Genomic DNA, 27980 nt, shown 5'->3' on the forward strand with positions numbered 1-27980 from the left:
TTTGAATCATGACTTCCAGTTAGCCAAGCTCCTTACACATTGAATAAGCTTGCCACAGAAATAAAGAATGGACGACCCCCCACCACACACTTCATCTCCCTGTTGCAACCATCTTCCATGGAGTAGTTGCTTTGTCCAGAAGGCAAAACAAGTATTTTCCATTCTCAAGTCCTATTTTGTTATGGACAGATACTGACATCAGGCATATAGCATCTTTTTCAGTAAACACATATTTAGAGGGCTCCTGAGAACACCAGAGGATATTTTGGTTCTGTCTTCTGTGGTAGGGGAAGATATAAACAGTATTACATAATTCCGAAAGGACACATAAATGGAGCATTGGAAGCCCTAGTCAGATATTAGCTGCATTTAGCACTGCAGTATTTTGCAGCTGAGTTTGCGTTAGGGCAGAAGTATTGAGTATTGAATGTTTGTATGAGCCTATATTGTAAGAAGTGTAAGAAATATGATTATATGTTTCAGGCAATAATGTTGTGGTTTAGATGATAAGTTTAAGAAAGGGGATATGATTTTAATTTGATAAATATCCTGTAGTAAAACCCAAGAGTGCTACAGGATATTTTCACAATTCATTCCAACATTATTATTATACTTCATCACAATTTACTGGTGAAGGATGATCATTTGAAAGTGGGGTTATGGGGCATGAACTATTAAACAGCTTATTTCCGATATTAATGCATAGATTATAATTTGAGTCAGCATTGTGCCAAATTTCCATCTGACATTTTATTGTGGTGGTATTCTTATCTTGTCACGTGCTTGGGTTGAAGCTTAAACATTTTGGGGAAAAAATGACTGTCTATTTTAAAGTCTACAACTAACTCCTTACATAATTACAAAGCAGAGGATGCATCTGTATTTCTTCTGGTTCTTTAAGATACATTTTATTATTAGTAAAGTAGATTTCTCAGAAATGGAAAGCTATAATGAAAATAAGACAGTTGTAGGGATTTCTCCGTAAATTAGCTGCTTCAGTGCCATGTCATGAGTACATTAAGCTTCCCACCTTATGGATCCAACCAAACACATCTAAAAATGGTATGTCATCATATGCAGCATCCATATAACAAGGTTTGTTCCATGCAATCTTCAGTAAATTAAGTATGCAAACCATTGTCAAACATCCCCTCCCTGCCCCTCAAAAGAAGAGTGTGACTAGGATTGGTCTGTAAGCACCAACTTGTGAATTTATTCCCCACCCTCATACAGTAAACTCTTTCATATCTGGCATTCTATTATCTGGATCTCTCATATAACTGGCTTTTTAATCATAAGTAAATTTTAGTTACGTTTCCCATAACTGCATTATAGTGTAAGCAAATACATATAAATTCAGCAAATACATCATAAGTTTACAGTGTACAATACTATTGCTGTTGGTAAATAAAGTACTCCATACATTTTTCTTTGTTTCTTGACAGCTAATCCTTTTTTTTCTCAGTGACAAGTATCAGAGGGGTAGCCAAGTTAGTCTGTACCTGCTCCTCCTGCCAAAAAGAGAGAGAGAGAGAGAGAGACAGGCAGGCAAAGAGAAATTTGAGCTACCACCTGGTTCCCACTCCCCACCATTCTGGGACCCAGGAAACTGACCAGCTCCTGCAAGTCCAGGGGACCCAGGAACCAGGTTGCCACTTGGTTCCTGTCTCCCACACTTGCACAAAATTTGAACTACCCTGGGGTTGCAAGGAAAACAACCCCCATGTAACAAGAGGGTCTACTGTACAGAATTGTATACTTCCACTGATTAATGGTTGTTTAACACCCTCCTGGGAGTGTGTTATCTCATTTCTTACCCCGGAGAACTAGCAGTGGTAAATTCCCAAACTCACAAAATAATTCTGTAGGGAATGTGGCAGAAGGAATGCAGCGCTGCTGAAGGCTGGGAGGAATGAGTCTCCCAGAGGTCATCTGCATGAGAATGCAAAAGGTGTGCATGTGTGATACCTTTTCAGGCAAAGCCTAATGGGTAGCAAGTAAGCCATGAGATTTGGTCTATTGTAAACATGTAGTTGTAAAATCACAATTTAAGCTGACACTTGATGCGGGAGTTGTGAGATCTCACCAATGCTCTGGGTTGTTGTGGGGGACAGGGCAGTCGCCTTAGCTGTGTAAGACATTGATTACACAGGGCTCCCTGGTTTAAAGCATTGTGAGGGAGAGGGGAGGGGTACTGGTTGAGCTGGCTTGCTGAATGCCTATGCCTATGCCTATGCCTATGCCTATGCCTATGCCTATGCCTATGCCTATGCCTTATAGCTATAAGCCTGGCTTGACTAACCCTCCCCACCTGTTTAAAGATAGAGCTGGATACTAGGGTGTTTGTGAAACCCCACACTAGAGATACCAAGAGCTGAAATCACAGAGTGGCAGCTGAGGCCACACAGAGCTGAAATCACTGGGTTCTGCCTTAGGGCAGTCCCAAGCAGTGGGGTTAGGACTGGCGGACAACAGCAGGACCAGCGGCCGGCCGGCCGGTAGGAGTGGCGGCGGCGGCGGTAGACGATGGTGACCGGCGGGCAGCCAGTAGGAGCGGCGGTGGACGACGGCTACTGGCAGACGGCTGGTGACAGCAAGGGGAGGCTACAGACAAGTGGACAGCTAGTATTGCCCTGGTGATGTATCTGTGGACTTTGAGTTTGGGACTGCACCGCAGAGGGTACACCCTGTAACTGTGTGTGTGTGGAAAAGGGCCAAGAGCCCCAGCAAGAGACTGGGTTCTACTGCATATGGGGATGGTATCTGGGTAAAAGGGGTTTTGTCTCTTCTGTGCTGAGATATACTGCGTCTGTCGCTGTAACCTTGGGGTAGGTTACGGTCATTAAACAAGCCATTTCTATCTCAGACTCTGTGCTTGCGGGGGGGAGGGGGGGGGAGAACCGCCTTACAGGCACCCAGCACGGGGGTGAAATTGTCCCAGGCCACTGGGTCGGGGCTCGAGCCGGTTGGTTGTATCCTTGATAGGAAAACCCCACAAGAGTTGAACCCGGCCCTTCTGGCAGGCATCTGGCGTTAACAGAAGGGTTACAATTCAATAACAACAATAAAATGAAATCTTTTAACAATGGCTGTGTCTACACTTGGCCAACATTTCGAAATTGGAAAATACTAATGAGGCACTGAAATGAATATTCAGCACTCCATTAGCATGCTGCTGGCCGTGGCACTTCGAAAGTGCCACATTTTGATAGTGCACAGCTTGTCTACATGGGGCGCTTTTCGAAAGGAGCCTGCAAACATTGAAATCCCCTTATTCCTATCAGCAGAAAGAAAGAAAGAAACTTAGCCAGTGGTTACCTCATTTGTCTTCCATGTGACACTTGGTTTACTTGCAGCCATCAATCCACACCTTACTGCGGCTTTCTACTCTGCTGCAAAATCTCTGCCTACTATTGGCAGTCCTGCCACAGCTGGTTCCACTTCTGTTTTTCTTTCAGTAATTGCTGGAGCTTCTTTTGGGTACTCCACTTGCCCTATGCATCCAAAACAGAGAGTCTATAAATCCTCTGTTCTCTAGCTATAGATTTTACTGGCCACATGCCATTTCTAGCAGGGCTAGATACCTCCACCAGAATCACAACCATTGAGGGAGCACAGAGCACCTCTCTTAACAGCCAGGCACTTCAGCATTTTCACCATACTCACATTTCCCAAATCATGGCAGAATCCCAGAGTCACACCATTCTTCCCATTTTGTTCTCCTCCTCTTATTCCCTTCAGTTCATTCTGTGCTACACTTGACTTATGCTGAGGTACAACTCTCACCTACAGAGCAGTGGCCAGACACCTTGTGTAGAGTTAACATACTCCACTGATACCAACTTCCTCTCAGCCAAAGAAGCCATGAAGCTGTCAGATGGGGAACAGGAGTAATAAAGACCAGATGTGGGACAGAAGGGCTTTTTTCAATTAAGAACTAGTGAGCTCAACTGGGGAGAAGCTTAAAAGGGGCACAGTTGTGTAAAAGAATCCAGCCAGAGGTTCAGGAAACTTCTAACACTGGAGAAACCTAAAGGACAAGGAAAGGAGGGAAACTGAAGCACAGGTGTCAAAAAGGATCACTTGGGGGGTAACAGCTTCACACCAACAGCCAAACCTCCCAGTAAGAAAAGAAATGAACACACTCCAATGTTGTAGGAAGACCACTTACCTATTCCTCCGTTATTCAAGTCACACTGTTAATATATCTTTTCTCTCTCCTCACTAAATTTTGTTTTCTTGTAAAACAAGACAGTGTATGAGAAACTTAGATTTATACTTTAATAAAATAACTGCTGCTTATAATATCTGGATTTCAGAGGCATTTATATTTTATAGTCTCACATGTTATGTAAAGGTCTAATATGGAGGTGCTTTAGACCTCATCTCTTCCTATGGGATATTCCAGTTGGAAAGTTGGTATATATGAAACAGGTTCCTGCTTATGGCAAGATTTAGAGGGAATACATATTGGACTCCACTGAACTACACAATGACTATGAAAACAGGGTCTTCCATATTCTTCATATGCAGTCTGTGAGTTAAGTGTTTGTCTTTCAGTTTTACATTAGCTAGAATGAATTGTCTTATGATTTACTGCAATTTAAACCAGAAAAATATGTTGTAAAATGGTTAATATCAATTCTGAATGTATTAACCATGAGTGTCATATGTAAAACATTAGAGTTATTTGTTAGAATATACTCAGTATAATATCGTGGGCACCACACTTTGGGAAAAGTATGACTAAATGGAAAGAGTCCAGAGAAGCACAAGAAAAATGATAGAAGGTTTAGAAAATTTGTACTGTAAGGAAAAATTAAAAAATGGACACGTTTTATTCTTCAGAAATGAGAATTTGAGGGAAGAGAATCTGATTACAGGTTTTTTTGTTTTTTTCCCCCTCACATATGTTCAGGTCTGTTTCAAAGAAGACAGCAGCACTCAATTTTTTTTTCTGCATCTGGTGAAGGTAGATCACTGCCAACACTCTCTCAGCTACCTGCCACGGGGTTTCTGGGTCCCTGCGGCTTTCAACATGAGCAGACACAGGGACATAGAGCTCTGCTGCCACCAGCCAGGTTGTTTCTGTGTGCCAGCTGGCTGGCACCATGGTGGACTCCTCTTTCGAAAGAGCAGTCCATGGCTTGTCTACACACATTTGTTTTTCGAAAAATTCTTTTGAAAGGGACCACTCTTCCTGACCCGGGATCAGAGGAATACTTTCAGAGGGAGGGTGCATTCTTTCTTTGTGTGCAGACTTTCCATACTCTCATTGGAAAATGGCCCCTTTTTGATTTTTCTTTGGAAATACGATAGTAGTGTAGACAACGCTAGTGTGTTTAAACTTCAGCAGGGGAGATTTAGGTTAAGTACCATGAAAAACTTTTTATCCAAAAGGCCAGGTCTGTGCTAAAGGGGAAAATCAAATTAAGATACACAACTCCAGCTACATAGTCATTATAACCGTTAGTCAAGCTTCTGCACCATCATCATGTGAGAAGTGGGTGAGAGCAAATGCTCTCACTGACATCCCTTACTCCTTGCGATGGTCAGGAGTGCCAACAGTGATGGGGGCATCCCCTGAATTTGGTTTAGCACGTCCCTACCCAGCACATTAAAATTAATTGCAGAGGATCAACTGTGGCAGTGTCAATCTTCCCCAAAGTGAAGATTGGGTAGTTAAGTACTGCTATAGATTACCAAGAGAGATGTGGAATCCCCATCACTGGAGGTTTTAAGGACAGTCAGTTCAAACATCTGTCAGGGATGGTCTAGATTTGCCTCAGTACAGGGAGCAGGACTTTATAGTCCCATACAGGCCTGTGTTTTTATGCTTATATGATGATCAAAGTAAAAAAAACACAATTAAATTATTTTTAAGATAAGTAATATTCTCCATCCATAGGCTTCACTTTTTGTGAAGGCCAAATTTTGCCACATTTCATCATAATGAAGGTCTTATTCAGCAAATAATGCAAGTAATTTCAAAAAGTATGTAATGGAGGAATATACTATTCAGTAAGATCCATCCTAATCTCTAATTCTATATTTCTAATGAAAAGGTTCCACCATGTACAATTCAGAGGTCTATCACAGAAGAAGGAATAGAAAAACAAGATGGGTGGGGACAGACACCATGCACATAGTTCACTGAAGGGAGTGGGGACTGTGAAAATAAATCTTAAAGGTTTCAGTTGCGCTCCACTAACCCTGTGGAGTAACCCTGTGGTGTAAGCCCTTGTGTTTACCATTTGGTCTACCCCCCTTGGTAATTTATTCCACTGTTTGACCACCCTGACAGTTAGGAACTTTTTCCTAATGTCCAATCTAAGCCTCCCTTGCTTCAGTTTAAGTCCATTGTCTCTTGTTCTATCCTCAGAGGCCAAAAAGAAGTTTTCTCCCTCTTCCTTACGCACCCTTTTAGATACCTGAAAACCACTATCATGTCTCCCCTCAATCTTCTCTTTTCCAAACTAAACAAGCCCAGTTCTTTCAGCCTTTCTTCATAGGTCACATTCTCTAGACCTTTTATCATTCTTGTTGCTCTTTTCTGGACACTCTCTAATTTCTCCACATCTTCCTTGAACTGTGGTGCCCAGAACTGGACACAATACTCCAGCTTGCAGTGTAAGAACTGTCTGGTTATAGGTGTGTCTTAGCAAAGGTGTTCTCCACATTAACACAAGGACAGCCCACATTACACAAATAAGTTCTATTATTCTTTGATTTGCATCCATCAAACAGTACACAAACCATGAACTTTTAACTACTGCAGGCAGCTCTTTGACCTGGGCAGCTCTCAACAAGTCTTGCTATAAGAAGGGTAACTTTTTGAGCTCTCCAGCTCAAGTCATCAGTTTCACAACAGCTTTGTTATCCAGCATGCATGGGGGTTGCTGGTTAATTAATGTGCCAGTTACTCGGGCTTTTTCACCAAACTCAAAAAATATTTAAGAGATGAAATAACCTTACTTAACATTATGGCTACGTCTACACTAACACAAATCTTTGAAATGGCTATTCAAAGATTACTAATGAGGTGCTGAAATGACGTAGTGTCTTCAAAATTGACACTTTTCACTGCCACACGACTCGTCCAGATAGCGATCCTTTTCAAAAAGACCCTGCCAACTTTGAAATCCCCTTATTCCTATCTGCTGATAGGAATAAGATGATTTTGAAGTTCCCAGGGTCCTTTCAAAAAGGAACCCTGTTTGGACGAGCTGCGTGGCAGCAAAAAGCAGCAATTTCAAAGAGCCACAGCCAGCAGCATGCGAATGAGGTGCTGAATATGCATTTCAGTGCCTCATTAGTAATCTTCAAAATGGTCATTTGCATGGCCATTTTGAAGATTTGTGCTAGTAGACACAGCCTATATGGTTTAACATAGTTACTGTATACACTACTGTAATTTACAGCTTCTCTGCTGCCTTAGGGCCATCAAACAAACGCGACTTCCACAAACACTGGAAACTGGTGCCAGAGAGCTATCAGAATTTTTCTGCGTAACTGAAGGGAATATTGTATTGCCATCTATGGCAGATGCAAGTTAACCAAGTTTTCTATATATTAAATGTCAAACCTCTCTCATTCAGCACCCTTAGTCCTGACTCATGCAGGACAAAAGAATTTGCCAGGCCATGGGAGGTCAATATTATCTAGCACATTTTCTAACACATCTGCTCCCTAGTGACTCTTAGAAGACATTTAGGGGTAAATTATAGCTAAATCACAGCACAGAACTCTGAGAGCCAGAATTGGAGGCTGTAAACAAACTTGATTGAACTACAAGAAACTTGGACACACCCATGGTAAGTGGTCATCTGGCTAACTAAAACCATACCGGAATATGGATGTTGCTGGAAGACAGAGTTACAGATGAGAGAAATTCAATCTGTACTAAGTTTTGTTCTTTAACTCTCTTTCTCGCTAAGACATCAACAGGGCTGATGTGCAGTGTGTGAGGCTCACCATTATAACCAGCTGATTTCCTTATTTGAGATGGTTAGACAACATGTATGACAAAATTATGCTGCAGATACAGAATAAAGTGGCCACAACAAACTTGATACTCTGTCCTATGATGGTTGTAAAGAAAAGTTTTATACACCAACATCAGAAGGTCCAGGGAAAGTTGTTTAGTTTTGTTCATTCGTCAACCCCTGAACTATTCTTGGTTAATTTTGCCTCTCTCTAAGGATTTGTTCCTTTATTCTTGATCTTGCTAGGACTTCTGCTATTATGGGTCTGCGTATGATATCAATTCCTTCACAGGAGAATAGATATGCAACACACCACTCTTAAATGGGAAGACTTTAAATCTGCATTGTAGCTGTTTGTGTACATAGCTTGGAGAGTGCTCACAATTGTTTTATTTTTAATTCCATTCTACCCTCATTGTCAACAATGTAAGAGGGAGAAATATTAAAGCTTTTGCCCAGAACATATAATTTGTAGGACCAGTGAGTGCTATAAATTGCTACACTACATCATTTTACTTCAGTAAATCATATGCTTGTGTTTTGGCTATACTTCACCTATATAATTTATATACTAGCAGCTAAAGGCACCAACGAAAGCAATTTTCCTGATGCAGATGTATTATGGCACAGAGATCTAAGTTCTAAATTTTTGAATGATAAGTTAGCTAAGATTTACGAAGAAAGGATTTAAATTAAAAAATTGTTTTGGGATAATCAAAGCCTGTGGGCATGTCTCAGAATGTCGGATGAGAAAACATGTCTAAAGCCACCCAGCACATTAATTTTAGATCTCACAAGTCCCTTACTCCTAATTGTATAATCTTAAAACTAAAACTCATGAGCAAAGAAGCATACAATTGTTCCCACTATCTGGATGGGGAAACAAAAACTTCCACAGAAGGTATCCATAGTTACACAGAAAGGGTGAACTTATTTGTGTTTGAAACTTGATAGTTTAGCAACGATCAAAACTTCAGTTTTTCTCACTTCTGAAGAGGTGTGCTACATACCTTCAGGACAGAATTTTCATACCATGACTCTCATAATACTGTGCAGTTCTTTAGCAATTTCTACCCAATTTCTCAGTAATTTACAAACAACACTGGTGTTTTCTTGTACATGTGTTGAAACTTGGAGGTCAGATCTCAGAAAGACTATAATGGAATATGAATTATAGATCAAAATTAGATTATTGACCTTTGTGAATGTGTTGAAATAATGAGAAAATAAAATTGCAAGAAAACAAAACAAAAAAATAGTTGAAGAGAGAATGGTATGTGCCAGCCAGGACAGGGGAAGGGGAGAGAGAGAGACCCACACTGTAAATTTGAGCTAAGGGTCAAAACCAGAATAGACTGAACATTTGGCATTGTTTAATTTCAAGATTTTGGCTGAGTCTCATCCAGCTGTAACACTGAGAAGAATGTCAGGTAGGAATTTCTGGGTATATACATTTCTACCACTAATGTCAACAAAGAGTTTTCAAATAACACATATACTCTGTCTTACAAAGAACATATGGGCTGCGTCTACACGTGCACGCTACTTCGAAGTAGCGGCACCAACTTCGAAATAGCGCCCGTCACGTCTACACGCGTCGGGCGCTATTTCGAAGTTGAAATCGACGTTAGGCGGCGAGACGTCGAAGTCGCTAACCCCATGAGGGGATGGGAATAGCGCCCTACTTCGACGTTCAACATCGAAGTAGGGACGTGTAGACGATCCGCGTCCCGCAACATCGAAATAGCGGGGTCCTCCATGGCGGCCATCAGCTGGGGGGTTGAGAGATACTCTCTCTCCAGCCCTTGCGGGGCTCTGTGGTCACCGTGGGCAGCAGCCCTTAGCCCAGGGCTTCTGGCTGCTGCTGCTGCAGCTGGGGGTCCGTGCTGCATATACAGGGTCTGCAACTAGTTGTTGGCTCTGTGTATCTTGCACTGTTTAATGAAAGTGTGTCTGGGAGGGGCCCTTTAAGGGAGCGACTTGCTGTTGAGTCCGCCCCGTGACCCTGTCTGCAGCTGTGCCTGGCTCCCTTATTTCGATGTGTGCTACTTTGCCGTGTAGACGTTCCCTCGCTGTGCCTATTTCGATGTTGGGCTGAGCAACGTCGAAGTTGAACATTGACGTTGCCAGCCCTGGAGGACGTGTAGACGTTATTCATCGAAATAGCCTATTTCGATGTCGCAACATCGAAATAATCTATTTCGAAATTGGGTGCACGTGTAGACGTAGCCATGGTGTCAGTGATTTCTACATAAAGAAGCAGTTGGCCGTTTGCATGCTTCATGTCAGCTCTCTTGTTTTTCATTTGTGTTCATTCACTTACATCCTTTTTTCTTTAAGGTTTTCATGACGTGCTGTATAATATCACCTTGAGGCTCATCTCTAGCATTTAGAGAAATACATAAAAGGAGTATAATTAATACTGTTTTTAAATTGAGGAGCAGGGTTCGCACCTGTTAAGAGACTAGTTTGTAATGTGCCATGGTTCTCATGAGACTGGATGTGCTTCACGAATATTCTTGCAAATACTCTGTGAAAAAAAAAATCAGTGAAAAAACAGAAATGGAAGTGCACAAAATTATCAAAAAGGATATGTCTACACTAGAGCATAAAGTTTTTTAATGCACTTAGCTCGCTTTTACGATGTGACTGTCTTCACTGCAAACATGATTAGGTCAGTTATAAGGGGCACAAAGGTCACATTTTTCTCCACAACCCTCCCAGGTAGCTTAACACCAAGTTCAATTTTAAAAGGTTGAATTAATGCTAGTGTGCAAACAGCATTACTTTAAATTGATTATATTGGCCTCCAGAGGTATCCCATGATGCCCTGTAAGCGTCAGCTCTAACTGCTGCACTGCTCACCAGAGCTACGTCTACAGGTGAAGCCTACATCAAAGTAGCTTATTTCAATGTAGTGACATCGAAATAGGCTATTTTGATGAATAACGTTTACACGTCCTCCAGGGCTGGCAACGTCGACGTTCAACATTGACGTTGCGCAGCACCACATCGAAATAGGCGCTGCGAGGGAACGACTACATGCCAAAGTAGCACACATCGAAATAAGGGTGCCAGGCACAGCTGCAGACAGGGTCACGGGGCGGACTCAACAGCAAGCCGCTCCCTTAAAGGGCCCCTCCCAGACACAGTTGCACTAAACAACACAAGATCCACAGAGCCGACAACTGGTTGCAGACCCTGTGCATGCAGCATGGATCTCCAGCTGCAGCAGCAGCAGCCAGAAGCCCTGGGCTAAGGGCTGCTGCCCACGGTGACCATAGAGCCCTGCAGGGGCTGGAAAGAGAGCGTCTCTCAACCCCTCAGCTGATGGCCACCATGGCAGACCCCGCTATTTCGATGTTGTGGGACGCGGATCGTCTACACGTGCCCTATTTCGACGTTCAACTTCGAAGTAGGGCGCTATTCCCATCCCCTCATGGGGTTAGCGACTTCGACGTCTTGCCGCCTAACGTCGATGTTAACATAGAAATAGCACCCAACACATGTAGCCGTGATGGGCGCTATTTCGAAGTTAGTGCTGCTACTTTGAAGTAGCATGCACGTGTAGACACGGCTCAGATGTGTAGGAAGTAGGCAACAGGAAGCCCAGCAATTTGAATTCATTTTCTTTCTGGCCAGCATCTAGCCATGATTTTGCAGGGTCACAAAAAAGCCCTAGCATGGAGCTATCAGGAGATCCAGGATCTCTTTACTGTGTGGGTAGATGAATCTGTGCTGAGTAAACACTAGGGACACTCAGCAATGTTGGGTGATAATCAAGCTTCCCTGAACACCCACTTGGCTGCTGGGCTGTACAGACCATGCCTTGAGACAGTGGCATGCCCTGTCCCGTGTGGGGTGTCAGTGCTTGATGTGACATCTTCTCTGCACAAGACTTAGCAGGAGAGGCTGAGAAAATTGTTTTTTCTGCTTCACAGTTTACGAGGTTGCCCACTCCAAGCAGCCATGAGCTGGTTATAGTTTTAAGGGTCACTACTGTTCCTTTAAAAGAACAGCGACTTTTAAATGTAACCTTGTTATTCACCTCCTTTGGGCAGTTGTGGGAGCACCCTACTGGTGCCATACAGCCAGTCATACAACCTGGTTCAAGAATCATTGGGGCAGCAGCAGAATGTGACTGGGGACATATGGAGCATGTGTGGCTCGGGGAAGGATTTTATAGGAAGGAATGGAGCTTGCTTTTTAAAGAAGAGCAATAACTTTGTTATCAAATGAGTTATGGGAGCACCCCAATGACTGAAACATTTCAACAGATTGCTCAACTTGCTTCTGCACTTCACATTTGTATGGGGCAGCCCGCCTCACCCCCCAGGTGCCATGTAGCTTGTGAACTAGCCTGCTCCCTCCCACCACATGACTAGCCCCTTCCCCCAACCATGTGGCTAGCCTCTGCCCCACCATACCCTGAGGCAGCTGGGCATTGCAGAACATGCTTCCAGACAGTGGTATGTCATGTCCTGTGTGGGGTGAAGGCTTCTTTTCTGCACATGGTTGAGCAGAGGAGGGCAAGAAACTTGTTTTCCATGCTTCACATTTTGCAGGGCTGTCCCATACCAAAGGCACCACGTGGCGGGTGTACTAGCTCCTCCCCATTACCACATGGATAGCTCCCAACAAACCACACCACGTGGTGGCTGGAAAGTGTGGACCATGCCTGCAGACAGAATGATATGTCCTGTCTTGCATGGGGCTTCACTGCTTGAGAGGGCTTACCCTCATTGGGACAGAAGCAGAATGTGACTGAAGGTCATATGGAGTATTCTCCCTTCCCAAATGGTTGTCTTGGGGAAGGATTTCTTATGAACAAATGGAGATTGTGCTCTCTCTCTCTCTCTCTCTGCCTTCACTCTCAAACACAAGCAGTTGCTAGGGCTAGGACTTCTTTACTAGAAGAGGCAAGGGAATACTTTCTTTCTTTCCTCAACTTTTCTGTCTTCTAACACTTCCTTAATTTTTTGTTCTGTTCTTGAGCCACTACTACTTCTGATGGGGTAATGGGTCCTTCCAGCAGCCACTAGATACCAGCATCCTAGAATGTTCTTCACTTCCATGTGGTGACGATGCACAAACTTCTCTCTCTCTCTCTCTCCTTCAATCCTGTCTCCTTCAGTTGGATACACTACCACTACCATGGTTTTCATTTCACATTTTCATTGTATCTTCTTTCCTTGATAATAATATGAATTTTTTCAGTCATCACGTAGATTCCCATTTGGAATATTTTTACTGGGGTAGAGATGCTAACCACTAGAAACCAACACCCTCTGTCTTTCCTTCCCTTCTCCTTTCAGTCACACTAACCGCTAGACATCAATGCCCTCTGGGATTTCATACTTTTCCTTCTTTCCTTGTGAATAATACAAAGCCTTTCACTGGTTGCATAGACCCACTTTATTCCACTTGGGGCATCATGGACTTTAGTTACTCAACTATTCCTGTTTGGTGCATTTTCACCAGGGGAAAACATGCTAACCACTAGACACCAATGACCCCTGGGATTCCATACTTTTATTTCTCAAGTCGTTGTGTCTTCTTTCCTTGAGAATAATATGAAATCTTTCACTAGGTGCATAGACCCACTTTAAAGAATTCCTTTTTGGTGTATTTTCACTGGGGAAAGAGATTTCAGTAAAATGGCCATTCTTCACTTCTTTGTAGTGACAGCTCACCAATCTCTCTCTCTCTCTCTCTGTCTCTCTCTCTCTCTCATTCAAGCCAGGCTCCTTCAGCCTCTCTCTCTCTCTCGTTACTTGTATTCAATGTCAATTTAAAATCTTTTGTAAAAATTCTTTTGTAAATGTTGCCTCTGTCACTGATGTGGATGGCTCAAACAATTTCTCTTCTTGGGGAAAGAGACTTTGAAAAAAAATGGCCTTTTGTTTTGAATGGCAGGGGGATAATGAGGGCAATGCAGTCTGGGATCATGCCATCACCCACCTACAACCACTTGTGTGGCATTTTTTTTAATACACCATCAAAAAGAGCCAGAATGCAAAGGGGCTGAAGGAACTGTGGCATGGGTTCCCAAAATGAACTGATGCAACAGTGATTTTGACAATTTAATGGGGACATACCAAGTTGAATTTGTAGCAGTTGTGGACATTTTATCTTCACTGTAAATACCATTAGCTCGATTTAGGGAGCACGAATATGAAGATTACAAAATCATTTACCTGACGGGTATAGCATCAAGCTCGAATTCAGAAGTTCAATTAAAAGCCAGTGTGGAAGTGCTGCATCTTAAAATCAAATCTGTTAGCCTCCAGAGGTGTCCCATATGTAAACCACCATGTCTCTCACTGCTCCACTTTGGCCACTGCTCTCTTGCAACATGAAGACCATGAATTTCAGAATCAGAGAACCTAGCCTTTGGCTGTGGGATCATGTTTGTATGAGAGCCTGAGAAGTGTCTTTCTTTCTTTGCTATTAGCACTGTGAGTGCATCTACACATTACAAATAGCCCCTGCAGGGAGTTTGTGGCTCTGTCTCTACATTTGTTATTTTTCTGCACCCTGCCTGGTGTCAGCCTCTGCCCCAACACACCACATGGTACCCAGGCTGTGGTGGGGGTCGTGCTTCCATAAGATTCTGAGAAACTTCTTCTCAGAAGTTTACATTTGTGTGTAAACTCCCCCTTCCCTCCCTCACAAGTGCCACGAAGTCGGGGTCTTTCCTGCACTCTGACAGCTCATGTGGGTAACCCCCAACCCAATAAAAGGTTGTACCTGCCATTTGGTGCTGACCATGCTGCCAGGCAGCACCATGTCATATATTGCATGCTTTTAATGTTCCAAGGCAGGAAAGCTATTAGGGGGTTTGCAGCTACCATGGAGAAGTGCCCCCCCCAGTGGCTAAGATATACAGGGGCTTGCTACTGCTGTGGAGAAGTATCCCTCAGTGGCTAAGATAATTGGAGGGACTACTTCAGATACTTCAGCAGCTGCCCACAACAGCACCCGCCCACACCCCGCCAAAAATATTTTTGGGAGCTTGCTGTCCCTTGCAGACACCTTCTGGTTTTATATTTCACCTTCTGGTTTTATATTTCAGTGTTAAAATCTTGTTGCTAATATCTGCTATTTTTCTTCATGCCTTCACCACTCAGAAAGACAGGAGTGGGGCCTAGATGAGATTACTGTTTGTGTTGTAAGTTCAGTGTGTTATTTCACTGGCATCACCCATATTGGCAATATCTGTGTAATGAAGGGGAAAGTCAAACATTCTCTTTTCCTAGACTTTTCTATTCTCTTTCTTTTAACTGTACAACACTGTCCAGGCCCCTGCATTATTTTCAGGGATCACATACAATGATGGGAGTTGGGACACTCAGTGGATGGCCAGTTGAGAACACAGTCATTTCACAGAAGCCTTATAGTACACCGGAAAGCCAAAGATTCTCCCCAATGGCAATGTAATGAGGAGGAAAACAAAAATTCTTTTTTTCCTAGACTTTTCTATCCTCTTTCTTCTAACTTTACAATACAGTCAGCCCCTGTATTATTTTCAGGGATCACATGCAATGATGGGAGGTGGGACACCCAGTGGTTGGCCAGTTGAGAAGAAAGTCACCACACAGGAGCCTTTTAGTGCAGCAGAACTAGACTCCCACCATCAACAACTCTATTTTCTGAAAAAAAAAATCTCATCTTCTCTTATTTCATGCTTTTTGGGGTCCCTTTATTATTTGCAATAAAGTCAAAAATCTTTTTTCCTAGATTTTACTATTCTCTTTCTTCCAACTTTGAGAGTACTATCAGGGTCCCTGTATTATTTTCAGGATCAGCACATTTGCAGAGATTGGGATGCATTCATGGGATGGCCAGTTGAGAATTCAGCTACGGAAGAAAGACATTTGTTTAAACTTTTTTGCTGTCTGTGTGAGTGCCCTAATTTTCCTTCCTTTCAATAGGAAAAATGGATATTTGCTTACCACAGGAGGGGAATGAGGAAAATGAAATGTGTGATGATGACGTATACCGAGATGATGAAATGAAATGTGGGATGATGATGTATACCCAGTGAGTATACCCAGAATGCTAAGGGGATGAAGGACCTGTGGGATAGGTTTCCACAGTGCACTACGGCAGAAATCGATGTTTTCCAATTTGAGCATGGCAGCAATGAGTCTACTTCGTGAGGAGCACATGGGAAGTGAGGATGGTCAAATTTGAACTTGCAAATTCCAGAATTACAAAATTGATATTAATAAATAGGACTTTATCATGTAGTGTAGACTCAGCCTTTGTCTCTTTAAAATCTAGTGGTAAAAAGTTGACTTTAGTAAATTCAACATTATTTCATTGCGTACACACAGCCAAAGGATAACGTAGGAGATAAGGGTGTAGAATTGGCTGAGAATCTGAAGCCTAGGTCATTCGATCAGCTTTTGCTAACAGTTTTCTGACTTGAATGACTAGTGGCAAGCTGTTCTTGATGTAGCACACATATTAATCCCATGCATTTCATGATTTTTTGACTTTCCGAAAACAGAGTGTGTTCAGTTGAATAATTAGTTGTTTAGGAGGCATTATTGTTGCTCTTGATTTTTTTCATGGTTTTTGACACGAAATCTCAAACTGAAAAATCCATATTCTAATTTGTATATGGCTGAGTATTTTGTTAGTTAGTTTGTTTTGTAAACTGCATTTGAAAGAAGGGATCTTTTAAATGTGTATATCTATGTCTTAGTATACAGGGGGGAGAGAGAGACAGACAGACAGACTGTATTACAGTTTAATCTGAGTAAGGATCACTGTCATCATTTTGTATGACTTCCTGCATGACACAATCTATAGAACTTTACCCATGTGCTCATGTAACAGACCCCATAATCTCTAGCAGAGTTTTTGATGTCCTCAGCTCATGATTTAAACACTTCAAGTTACAGAAAACACAATACTTACTGTAGCTGAAACCAGTACAGAACCTATGTCCCATGTTGCAGAGGAGGTGAATTTTTCCTCCCCACAGAGGCTCCTGACCTGTAAGAAAGTTCCCCAAATATGAAAATTAGCTAAATCCTGAGCATGTTGGTAAGAGCCAGTAGCCAAACACTTGCAAAAAATTCTTTGTTATAATTCAGATGACTCCATATAATATCCCATCTCTGGCTATTGGGGATATTTGCTACAGCAGTCCCAGATGTCCCATATGACATTATGGGCAATTTCATCCTACCATCCCCACCACAAACTTACTAAGTTTGGTCTTAAAGTCAGTTAGTTTTTTTGGCCCCCTACCAATCACCCCAGAAAGCTGTTCCAGAACTTCACTCTTCTGATGGTTAGAAACCTTCATCTAATTTCAAGCCTAAATGTGTGCATTGTCAATTTATACCCATCTGGTTTTTTGTGTCAGCATTGACTATTACATTAAACAACCCCTCCCCATCCCTGTATTCTGAAGTAAACATATCTCTCCTGAGCCGCCCTCTGATTACATTTACCAAACCAAACTCCTTGTGTATCCTCTCATAAGGTAGGTTTTCCATGCTTCTGGCAAGCCTGGTAACACTCCTCTCGCCTGCTCCAGTGGTAATCCATCTGTCTTAGATATTGAGTACCAGAACTGCACACAGTATTCCAGTTAAGGTCTCAATAAAGCCATGTATAATGGTAATAATTCTTTTTACCTCTATGAGAAATACCTTGCCTGATACTTCCTAGAAGTGCTTTGGCCTCTTTCATGGTCATTTCGCATTGGCAATTCATAGTCATCCTATGAATGACCAAAGTCCATCTCTTTTTCTATTGCTTCCAGCTGATATGTCCCCATGTGATAGCAAACATTCATGCTGTTAGTTCTTAAGTTTGTGACCATACAGTCTACACAATTAAATTTCATCCATTGTTACTTCTCTTATTTTCAAAGTTCCTCAGACTCTGGTTCCCCCGCTTACTGTCAGTATCTCACAACACTGTATCATCCACAGATTATATTAACACACTCCCATTTTTGTGGCAAGGTCATGAAAGAAAATATTAAAAAAAAAATTGTCCCAATCTGTAGTAGAGGTATATTGAGAGAGACTGCATCAATTACTAGCCATTTTGGGAGCTTCATATTTTAGGCCGCCCAGCTGAAAAACCTTAAATATAGCCTGTTTTAAAGAAAGTTTTGAGCACCTAACTAAGAATATTAGGCCCTTTATGCTGTATAGATTCGGGCATCCAAAATAATTAGCCATAAGTTAAAAAACCCAAAAAATATTCTGAAAATATATCTATTTTGTACATAAACTTGCATATTATAGAACTGAAATAAAACCCATTAAGTTAGTGAATGTGTTCAAGCCTAATAAACACATACAAGATACTTTATATTCTGCATAGTATAAAATAGTATGTAAATAAACATTAGTCTTTAAAGAAGACCTCCAGTATTCAAGGCCTTATTAGTTTAAGTGAACTCGGACAAGGAATTATTATGATTTTAAGTATGATATTGAGATTAAAAATAGTATTTGTATATGTCAATACATTTATATTTAACAATAATAACAACGACAACAACACAACAAAAAAACCCAACAGCCAAATGTTTCAATAGTAAGGTCAAATTAGTACTTTAGTGTTCACAGGTGCAGTTTTCTTGACAAATGATCAATGTAGCACCAAATAGGGTCACAGAAGATATCTGAAGGTGACAATACATATATCTAATAAATCATGAAGGAAAGATTTAGAGATTGAGTAAATCTTGGAAATTGTATTAAAAGCAAAGTCAGTCTTAATATTTTAAAATAATTGGAATGGTGAAGGCTATACAAATTCAATATGAAAATATGGATATTCTTTATGAGAAATGTCATATAAAAGATTAATTGATTCCATATTTTTAGTATTAGTGTGGATAATGTTGAAGAAAGAATCCATGATGTAACTTTGTTTTATTGCATTATTATTATTATTATTATTATTGCCTGTTTTCAAGTACTGTCATTATGAAGCATATGAAAATATACTTTCAAAATATGGCATACGATGGTATAAAAAGGAGAAAACTGATTTGGCGATGGTGAAACAGTCATTTCTTACTTAGATATTTTATATTTACATATTTAGAAGTAGAGATCTTATAGATACTTAGTAATATAGAGTTGAAGAGGTCTCAAGAGACCCATCTAATCCACACCTTTGCACTGAGACAGCTCTGGCAAATTCATTATGTTCTCTTGCTTTCCAAGTGGGAGAGAAGATTATGAACGATTCAGCCATATGACAATGAAATTGATTCAAGACCTCATTCTGTTAGTTTTCTCTAAATTAAACAGCCACTACAACTAAAAAAGTTTAAAGCTGAAAAAATATTGCAAGAAAAATAATTCAATTTTATGAAACTATTTTAAAAAGACGGTAAAATATCTTGCTCCATTCAACTAAAGATGTCAGAGCAAGGAATATTGGATCGCTTTTATTAAAATAATATCTTAGGATATTTCAGTTTTCATGAACATAAGCAACAAACAACATTAAGTAGTCAAATTATATTTAAGTTCCTCTATACTTAGTTTGTCACAAACAAACACTTTCATTAAACACACACACATACACACACAATATGAAAGATTTTATGAAATCTCTTTTAAGTTTTGTACAGCTAGAAATGTGGTTCAAAATAGATTAAGATGTCTGGATTTCTGTCAAAACTCATTTTTGTGGATGAAAATGTAAGCAAGTCAATTGTGAATTTAGTAGTGTCAGTCATCATACAGAATCACAGAAGATTAGGGTTGGAAGAGACCTCAGGAGTTAATCTAGTCCAACCCCTTGCTCAAAGCAGGACTAACCCCCAAAAATCATTCCAATGAGGCCTTTGTCAAGACTGGCATTAAAAAACCTCAAAAGAGGCACATTCCACCATCTCCCTAGGTAACATATTTCAGCGCTGCACCACCCTGCTAGTAAAATATTTTTTTCTAATATCTAGCCAATATCTCGATCACTGCTCTTTGATACCTTTGATCCTTGTTCTGTCATCTGCCACCACTGAGAATGTCCTGGCTTCATCCTCTTAGGAATCCCCTTTTGAGGTTGTTGAAAGTTGCTGTCGAATTACTTCCCTCCTTCTTATCTTCTGCGATCTGTGACAATGCTGAGTTTTTACTAGGACTTCAAGAAGAGGGAATATTTTGGACCCTCTTAATGGTGGGATTGAGCCCAGAAGGGCAGGGAGGCCTCATCGAGGGAAACTCGCATCACATTTTCACTGGGGCTTGCCAGACTAACAGATGCTTCTGACCTCCATCTCAGCTTGAAAGTGACCTTCCTCTAGCTTGTGCCTAGCAAGTAAAATCTGGTGAGGGGGAGAGTCCAGTTCTTTCAGCACCTCCTCATAAATCACGCACCCTATCCCCCTAATCATTTTTACTGCCCTCCACTAGACTCTCTAATTTATTTGCACCCTTTCTTTAGTGGGGGACACCAAACTTGATACAATATTCCAGGTGTGGCCTCAACAGTGCTGAACAGAGAGAAATATTCAATTTTCTCAATCTGCTGGCGGTGCTCCTACTAACGCAGTCCAATATGCCATTAGCCTTTCTGGCAACAAGGTCACACTGTTGACTCATATCCAGCTTCTTATGTACTGTAATCCCCAAGTCCTTTTTTGCTGACCTGGAGCTTAGTCATTCAATTCCTACCCTGCAATAATGGAAGCGATTCTTCCATCCTAAATGCAGAACTCTTTATTTGTCCTTCTTGAATTGCAGCAGTTTTCTTTTGGCTCAATCCTCCAATTTATCTGTCCTAACCCTCCTGTATGATTATTTTCCAGGGTAATTAACGCTACCCCCAGCTTATTGTCATCCACGCATTTGCTGAGAGCGCAATCCATCCCATCATCAGCTCATTAAAAAACTCACCCCATGATCAACGCCTAACGCATTTCACTTGATAATTGTCTGTAACCGCTCTTCACAAGTGCAGAGAAGTTACAAATGAAAAAAAATGTCTGAAAAGCTAGTTGTTTTTAATCAGATGAGGAAAATTTTCTTTTTCAGGCCAGAAAGGGATCAGCAGAAGGGGGATGGGAAGAAAAAAAACAAAAATAAAAACAAAAACCCTAACAAATTAATTCCTCTCAGACAAGGATTCACATTATAAATTAAATGTAGAATTAAGTCATGAGTTGAATGGAGTGAGGAAATGGTATCATGCCAAATGTTACCTTATTACAAATAAGCATGGTTTCTTTAACTTTTTTAGACATTAAAGATGCATGCCACCTTCCCTGCTAATAAGTAAAATTTTCTCATTCCAGGGGATTTTAATTTTTGTCTTGAGTGAGCAAAATTTTGTGTGAATTTGATGTACACAGAGGGGGATTTGTTCTAAACCTTTCCATGTTTGTTATATCTATTCCATTATGGCTATGCTGCTGATCGGAACCTGCACTCTTCTTTTTCATTTTAAATTAATCTCTCTCCCCTTTGTGTCAGATCACCTTACCACTAACAAGAATGATTCTACCACAGGAGATGATACCCTGGATGCAAGTGCATTTTTAGTTTTCCAACTGAAAACCAATAAAGAAAATAAAAATATTGTAAATGAAACATCTCAAACATTTAATTGAGAAGATGACAGAAAGGAACTGCATGCAGCCTGATAGAGCTGGTGTTGAAATGATTCTTGTTGATGCAGGTTAAGAAATTAATATATGGCAAAATAATTTCTGGAAGAAGAAACTCAATTTCTGAAAATAAATAACAGACAAATCCAAGGTGGCATGGAATAGATTCAAAATTACGCTAAGCACTTTTTTTTTTTTGCAGGTTGTCTGAATGATTTTCTAATTTTGCAGTCTCTAAAGCATCCACTGAAATATAGGTCTCTGGGACCATCTTTTCAAATGGTAATTTGAAAGTAAAAATGACTTAAAGAGCCTGATTCTCCACTGCCTTGCAGCTTGCTTAGCCATTTACCATTACACAAAGTGACACTCTGGTCTGGCAAAACAATAACAAGTCCTGTGGCATCTGATAGACTAACAGATTTTTTGGAGCATTAGCTTTCATAGGCAAAGTCCTTCTTCATCAAATCATGCATCTGACAAAGCGTGTCTTTACCCTTGAATGCTTATGCTCCAATAAATCCTTTAGTCTATAAAGTGCTATAGGACTTACCATTGCTTTTGCAGATACAGACTCACATGGCTACCCCTCTGATTCTGGTCTCACAGTGCTGTATGTCAGTTTGCACAGGAGTCAGTCATCACGTAGAAAGGCCAATGCTCAGCTCATGATCTCAGTGCAGGACTCAAGTGGTTGTATGATTCTGTTCCATTTTTCTACCCCTTCTGTTGTGGAGCCCATTTTGGCCCATGTAGAGGACTTCTGTTTTTGAAGCATGTGAAAGTGAATGAATATTGAATGAATATTTGAAATCTGAATATTTGCCCCCACTCCACCTCAGTTAAAGCAAATAGCTAATGAACACACTATATAGCACTTCCATAATAAAGTCAAGCACATGCTTAAGGGCATTACTGGATTAGGCTCATGGCATTTTAGGTTTGAAACTGATTGCTTTTCAAATATAAAATATTCAAGTGACAATTAAATTTGAAGTTAATACCAAAATTAAATGTTGGAAAGTGTCTGTAAATCAATGGCTGCCTTCTGGAACAGTGACATCTACCTCTGCGTATATTCCTCTGGAAGCTCTGAAAGAGTTTCACCATCCTATAAAACAGGGGAACATATATATTACTTTAAATCAGCAGTGTTTTTTTAGTGTGAATGGTTTAAGGGAAGCACACAAGCTTCACCCCATCCTTATTCCATCTGCTTTTGGGAAGCTAATGCTGGTGACAATCTAACATATTGTCTTCACTCCCTAAAAGGTTGTGACCAGCCCCTGTGTAAGTGAGGGAGAACAGTAAGTCCCAAGCAAGCTCTCTTGCACCTACACAAGGACAAGAGCAACTTTCCCCTTTATTTCTAGTAGCGCTTGGAGGGAAGAGGAAAGAAGGGCACGTGAAAGTAGTAACTTGAAAACTAGCAACTACTATGACTTCTAGTTAATGTATGTCTACATTGTAATGTAGCTTAATAGTCATTTCTGCACCAGCTTTAAGCTAGATCACAGGTTCCTCAACATCGGACAAATATTTAAAGGGCAGTGAGAGCATAGGGAGTTCTGCTCCCGGCCTCAGGTCCGGCTGCTGCCCTCCGCCCCATGTTCAGGGTTTTGGCTGCCTGCCCCCTGCTCCTAGGACAACAACAACCAGCAGCTGGGGCCCCCTGTGAGGCTCCATTACCAAGTCTGACACATCCAGGAGCTCTAATTCCAAAGACGTCCCCTTTACCCTGTCTGTATTTCCCTTCTCAGAACCCTGGCCTTGGCTTGTGGTGGGGGCAGATAGGTAGAAGAAGAATGCAAGGTGAAGAGTTTGGGACCACTGAGTAGCAAGTGCAGCTAAAAAGAACAACCAAGACAGAGCAGTATATATTCAACAATGGGGGAGTAATTCAAGTATGTACTCAAGTTTCCAGGGGAGATTGCACAAGCCTTGCAGTTAAAATTCACTCCTTTTTCTTTTTCTCTCTTTAGCAAGCTACTTAAATGAAAACTAGCATGGCTACATCTAGGAATGTCTCAGTGCAATCATATCTCTGCTTGAAACATAGACACACCTTCAGAGTCTGATGGCACCAGTGTGAGTATTTAGAACCAATGTGTTCAACTGGCTGCAAAATATATTGACTGATTGCTGCTTTTGCACAATAATGCTAGTTTATCTTCTGCTTTAGTATATATTGAAATCTCTTCTGCAGAGTGTGTAGAAAAAATATGACAAATGATTGCCCAAATAGGTTTCCCCAGTTAGAATTAGACATTTCTTGGTCATACACTCTGAATTCTAGTTTGTTTTTGTGCTTTCCCCTGGGGTGGGGTAACTGTGCACTGCTATTGCTCAGGGCTTGAGGAGAAAGCATAATTGAGCTGTTGTCTAAGAATTCTATTACATCAAAAAAAATCTATGTTAAAACATTTTGAGGTTGCAAACTGAATATAACATTAAAATTCTCTGATTATCTACATGCACAAAGGGCATGAATATGCTTGAACAAAAGTCCTGTGGGAAAGCTGAAACTGGCACAAGTCAGCTGATGAAGGCTCACCAGACTATAAAATTACCATGTAGGCATTCATGCTATGGCTGTAGCCTGGGTTCTGGACAGAGGCAGTGGAGCCTTCACCAGGGATGGGGACATGGACCATGGCTCGTTCTCAGTCCCCCACACTGTAGGTGTTTAGAGGTTCTGCAGTAGGTCTCCACAATGACCTGCACAGATCTTGTCATGAGCAGACTGAGGCTTCTTGGCCCTGTCCCTCAGCTGGAGCTGGGTTGGGGTAAGACTCACACAGGGGTAAAACCCAGCACCAGAAAACCATTAGCTGCTGGGATGGCCAGGGTTTGGTGCTTCAGAGGGAAGAGGAGGGGAAGGGAGTGGTGTCTCATGGTCAAAAGTGGGAGGATCATTACCCCCTTGCTTCTCATCTTCTGGTGCCCCTGCTGTAGGACCCTCAGACCCTGTGTCTCAGACTCTGGGCTGTGGCCTCAGCCCAAAATCTCAGCACAGAAATTTTACAGCCCCCACAACCAACATCCCACAAGCCCAAATCAACCAACCTGGGCCATCCACAGGTGTTTACTTGCTGTGCAGATATGCCAAAGTGGTCAATTCACAAATGCATTAATGGTCTAAGTCTTGCCGATTATAAAAAATTGAAAATATTTCTTATAACAGAACTTGTTTGGCAATATTAAATTTAAACATTGCTTCCTGAGCTGCCTATAAAAATTCAGACAGTTGCAATTGACGTTCCTTCTAATTTTTCTATCCGTGGAAGGAATACATTTTGTTATGTGCACCAAGTGTGTGCAGATGTGCATCACCAGTAGAAAAACATGTTGTCACCTGTGAGTGGCTGTGGGTGCTCTGCTAATCATCTGGGCAGTACCTGCATCTCTCCCGGGAGGCTGCCCAAGAGGTCAGCTTACAGAGTACACTGGCTGCAATATTCCCTTTTTATTGTTTAACCCAGCTGTATATTGTTGTTTGTGTATCCTCACAGTAGTGGCTTCTCTACTGCAGTCCTAATTTGCTCTCATACTTCAATGCCTGAATTTGAACTGCATGAAGAGACATGACTCTCTGTGTGGCTGGCACATATAAATACAAACTTTACTTTAAAATATGGAGGCTAACTGAAATATTCATCTTAGGCACTCTAATCTTTCTTCCTACCCTTTAATCATGCTTGCGTGTGTGCATGTGCATGAGTGAGACAGAGAGAGAGAGAGAGAGAGCACACACATTGCTCCATCAGAAAGAAACCCAAGACTAAGCAGGATATTTCAGGACTATTTGTCTTTTGATTATTTTTCTTCTGGATTTATTATCTTATATTCATTAAGGTTTAAATCTTATTTAATTGTTTTGCACCTTTTCCACCCATATTTATGATCTCTCTAAGTTCCTTGGATTTTCCTCAGTGAGTTTTGCAATATCTCCAAGCCTAATATTAACTACGCATTTATCTTTTAAATCACATAATTAACAAACAATTTGAACCCCATAAGAATCTCTGCACGTTCCCACTGAATCTGTCTCCACCATTACTTGGTACAGTACAGGTTATTGAAATCCTTTATGTGTGTACTGACAGGCAGTTTTCAAACCACCTGACAATCAAGGCAAAATTATTTTTGCAAGTATGATTACTTGAGGCACAGTGTGAAATACTTTACTGATATCTGAAATCAGCATTTTGACTACTAACTGGGGTAAGAATTTGGCCTTTAGTAATTTTTAAAAGCTATCTGTTAACAATTTGCTGATAATCTGTTAAAAATTTGCTGATAATTTCATCTAGTCACAATTGTGTTAGGTACATACAATTGTTCAAAACAAAAGAAATAGGTATACTCATGGGTTTTCTCTCTCTTTTTTTTTTTTTATATTGTGGTACAGTAATTTTTGGATGTATTAGCTTTTACTCTTCTAATTTTAATTTTCTATATTAGATCAATCTACCATTTGAAAAATTATTGTGTTTGTAAAAAGCCAACACCAGTAATAACAAAGCCTGGATCATGACCATCAAATTACAATTCAAAAACTCAGAACTTTACTCATGTAGTGAGTAATAATAAATGAGACCCACTGTGGTCATGGAGTTCTCCAATGTTTCTCATAAATAAAGTCAGAGAGAAGATAATAAGAAACAGTGTGACCAGTGATATCCAACCTTATTTCTGTGACAGCACCAATGCTGGGAAAAGAATGTGTGAGCAACTTCTCATCTGATTCATTTCAGGATGCATCTACCTTGTCTTTAGGGCAAATGTCTATATTTATCTTTTGTAAAAAATGATATAGCATTTCCCACAGAAAACCTTTATTGTGCAAATAGTAACATATAACTAAATGTACTAAGTCAGATCTTCAGATCAAATATATCAACATCGTGCCATTAGAAACAATGGAGGTACTCTGATATTCCTTCCTGTGGTCCTATAATTCTTCATTAGCCTTTTCAGAAGCTTGGCTTCATATTATGTTATATTACATATTTACATATTATGTCATGTTGTCTGGAAGCAACAGCTAATATGATAATGCACAACCCAGGAAACCAAGGTGGTTTGTAGCCAAATCTATAGAGTACAGGAATAGGTTCCAGGAGATCAATTTCTTTTGGGTTTTTTTGTTTTGGACTGGGGGGTTGTTTGGTTTTGTTGGATCTTCCACCTTCTTCCTGGGTTGAAAAACTAATTCACTTCTGTGCCAACCTTTCCCTTCTGTAAAGTGGACATAAAGATACAACCCTCCTTAGTAAAGTGCTTTGAGATCTGCTATTAAGAAGTTTTATGCAGCTGCTAGGTGTATTATTATCAGTATACATCAAATCTTTAGGTGTTAATGGGTGATAGATCAATGTAAGTCTAGCAATATGAATGCATTCCTTATGCCAGCTTTATATTTTGATTTTTTTGCTGTAGTCATCTCTTCATGTCTTTCCCTCAATTTTGTTGCTGCATTCTGTAGTATTGAATTTGCCATTCATTGGACTAAAGCAGATCTAAAGGGAGGAGAGAGTAGTCTTTACTTTTTTATTTAAAAGGTAACATAAGTTTCCCCCACTTTTTTGTATTTTCAGCAGGGAATGAAGCTCATAATTAAAGGTGTCATTTAATAGGGCTGTTGTGAGTAAAAATACATTAAAATCTAAAGAGCATTTGGAGATGTTAGGAAACTTTAGAAAAGGGATACATGTTCTTAGGAGATGTGCTTATGTGAAGATTATATACTATTGTCATTATTATTGTTAAAAGGAGTAAAATGCTGAGAAATCTGTTTCACACAAAAGCTCCTATATGATTTAGAATGTGGAATTATTAATAGGAAGATATACTTAATAGGACAGGTCAAATCTTATTTCATATGTCACTTACATTCAACCTGAAGAGAACTGGTAGTCCAGTAAAGTAAGGAAGTGGGTTTGTTTTTGTATTTTGAGATGATTTTGACAAAAGCAAATCTAAATCAAGGTGAGGGCTTTTTGTTCCACTCTGGTGCTTTATTTTGCTTACATTCCAGGATTATACTTACAGAGTACTACACATTTTAGGGTTTTTGTTTGTTTATTTGTTTTTGTTTTGCTTTGTTTTGTTTTGTTTTAAAGACACAATACACCACTGCTCATCCATCACTCTGACCCTGGATACCTGCAGTCACCTTTTTCTACAAGCTATCACATTAAATCTCCTCTGTTCAAAAATTGCTTGGTCTTCTTGACAATTTAGATTAATTGCACATTGTCAGGAATAATTAGAAATACACAATGTATGTGGGTGAGAGAAGATTTGGAGGAATGTTACAGAGAATATTTATACAGTCTGAAGTGCACTTAAAACTATCTCAGAAAAGAAGGAAGAAATCAGAATAGTCTGTT

Source organism: Carettochelys insculpta, chromosome 1 (genome assembly GCF_033958435.1).
Source record: "Carettochelys insculpta isolate YL-2023 chromosome 1, ASM3395843v1, whole genome shotgun sequence".
NCBI classification, from domain to species: Eukaryota; Metazoa; Chordata; order Testudines; family Carettochelyidae; genus Carettochelys; species Carettochelys insculpta.